Genomic DNA, 2,706 nt, shown 5'->3' on the forward strand with positions numbered 1-2,706 from the left:
CCTGCTTGCATCCGTGGCAAATGTGAGGTCTTTTATGTAACTTTTAAAGGAAAAGCAGCTAATCTGTCTCAAATTCATCCTTGCTGTGCATTAAGTGATGTATACGCATATTTATCATCCATCAGAAAGCACTTGGCTGCCTTTTCATGTGTTTAATCCCTCAAGCCTTGTTTTAAGGATTTGGGAGGCTGCTGAAGGACAAATGAGTCAGATTTGAAATGGTAGAATTTGGGACAGTCCCAGAAGAAGGAAATGCGGATGTTTGGGGTGACTGCACGTGGCTGTGATGGCAGGCAGGTGAGCTGAAGGTGAGCTCTGAGCATGGATTATTTGTCTTTGCACAGTCTGGCCTTGTCAGCTGAGTGGCCAAAAAAGTGAGCAGCAGCTACAAAATTAAATGGGAAAAGCTGTACCTCCTCTACTTTGCTTATGGGGGATGGGGTTGAGGAGGAGAGCAAAGGATGCAGTTATTGTGTGGGAGGCTTGGTCAGGGGGGACTGACCGATGGCCTTAGAGGCCCTTTCAAAGCCATGCCTTAATGACAAGCTCTTCCCTTCCTCTCCCACTTGTTTTTTTGAAAACTAGGGCAAATATTAACACATCTGTGAGCGTTGGGCTGCTGTGTTGGAGTGCTTCTAACCCGTGTTAGTTTGATTAAAACTAACATCACCGTTTCCACACTGAGAAATTCCAGTGTCGTGTCTACCATAAATTAAACTCAAATTCCAACTTTGTCTTCTAGTTCTGTAGCAGAGCTGTTTACTCTGGAATAGCATAAAGCAGATGTCTTCATCTTTGCTGATTCTTAACAGGTCACAGGCATTGACTTTAAATAGCTAAAAGCCTTTAAAATAATTTTAAAACAGGCTTCCCCCTCCCCTACAGACCTTAACCTTTTGTTGGCCTTAACTAGAAACACCCAGGATAACATGATCCTAAAACAGACCATATAAACCAAGGAGTAGCTTTAAATATATAACGTGATCATTACCTGAAACCAGCAAAGAGGTTGGAATAATTATTGCTTGTGTTTACACTTCTGCATCTCAGTAGGTTGTGTTCAATCCTTTAATGATGATGATGAAAACGTACTGCAAACACATAGTAATTAAAGAGAGCACTTAACCGTGATTCTGAAAGCACAGAGGCAGCTTTGAAGTGGAACTGGACACGGTGTCTGTTGCCAAAACGTTGCAAGAGTTGGAGCACCAGGTAGCTGGTAATTGCAGGTACCACACCATGTCTGTTTTGGCACCTGCAACATCCGCCTCCAGCACCAACCTCAGAATTGCTTCTTGTACATCAGTGAGACTCCTGCAGCCTCAGAAAGAGCTGATTGATGGTGGCTGAGGGATCAGACAAATACTCTTTTTAATTTATGTAAAGCCAACGTTGAATTTGGGCTTGTTTCTCCATGGGGGACTTTTTGAGGGTGAGGCAATGTTTAGGAAAAGGGCAGGAGGAGGAAATTTGGGGTGACAGCAGAGTGGGCACTGGTTCAGGCACTTTGCCCTGCCAAGGCTACACTGTGGGTACTGACATGAAAGGGAGTTCTCAAGCCACAAGCTCCAAACCTTGTGTTTTAGGAGTGTTTCTGTGGGTGAGGGAGAGGGGCATGTATTGCGGAATGGATTCCTTTGTTTGTTTTCCCCATTTAAAACAACAAAAATACTCTTATTATAATAACTGCAGAAGGATGAGTGATGAGGCTTGTGCTGTAAAATCATGTTTGCTGGAGAAGTTGTCCTGTTTTCCATTGCTTAATTTCATCTGAAAAGGAAGGGCATAGAGGCTGGGGAGAACACAACTGCTTTCCTGGAAGTACTTTTCCAAGCACTAGATACGGGCTTTCCCAGGAGGGAGCAGTTTATTACTATGTAAGGAGAGCAGAGTTCAGAACAGGTCCTAATGTTTCTTTGGGGCTTAAAGGGATTCACTTTTGGTCATTGTCCCTTAATTTTATGCTCCATATCTCTTGGTAGTTTTCCCTGAAAACCTGAATTCAGTTTCTGCCCCTGTGCTGGTGCCACAGAGACCACCTGCTTACACCATGAGAGTCCCACTTCTGTGGTGTTCCTGTCCCCCAACAATGTCCCCTTGAAGAAAAACAGCTATCAGCTAACACTCTACATGCCTCAGACAAGACTTTTCCGCCTAGATCTCTCAGGCAACATGGACAGTATTATGATCCTGCCTGTCACTCAGACCTGTGGATGTTATCTTTCACTCCTGTCTCGAGGTTCATGCCTCCAGGCAGCGTCGAACTCTGGCCACTTGTTTCTTTGTAGTCTCTCTAATATTTTGCCATTTCTGTCCCCTCTCCTGGCTCACATGCTTGCCCAGGCTGTCATTACCGTGCTCCCCAATCACTGTTACAACACTGCTAATTCTGGCCCTGGCAAATGCCAATCTCACCCTGTTCATGCATGTTCTTTATGCTTCAAAATAATCACTTGCCTTGCCTACCCCTCTCGCTTCATCTCTCTTGCAAGTGTCTGCACTTGGTCATATCAAACATAGTCTATTTGGTTTTTTCCCCCCCAAAAGGGGACCTTTTTCTAGCCAATACATTATTTTTGTTTTGTGGTTAAGGTGCCAGTTTCGGCCTCTGATCAACCCATTGTGCCACCCTGTGTTCCCCAGCTGTTAAAATCAGAAAGCACCCTCGCGTTTCCCTGTGCCGTTCAGGCAGCTGCACCACGCTCT

The 2,706-nt window shown here is 44.8% G+C and overlaps 1 long non-coding RNA gene across 8 annotated transcripts in view; it reads left to right on the forward strand.

Moving 5' to 3' along the window:
* Positions 1-2,706, forward strand: part of LOC108446335 — a 129,580-nt gene that overhangs the window by 19,725 nt on the left and 107,149 nt on the right. The gene's annotated exons all lie outside the window — the stretch shown is intronic.

Source organism: Corvus brachyrhynchos, unplaced genomic scaffold, assembly GCF_000691975.1.
Source record: "Corvus brachyrhynchos isolate BGI_N302 unplaced genomic scaffold, ASM69197v1 scaffold10, whole genome shotgun sequence".
Taxonomy (NCBI): Eukaryota; Metazoa; Chordata; class Aves; order Passeriformes; family Corvidae; genus Corvus; species Corvus brachyrhynchos.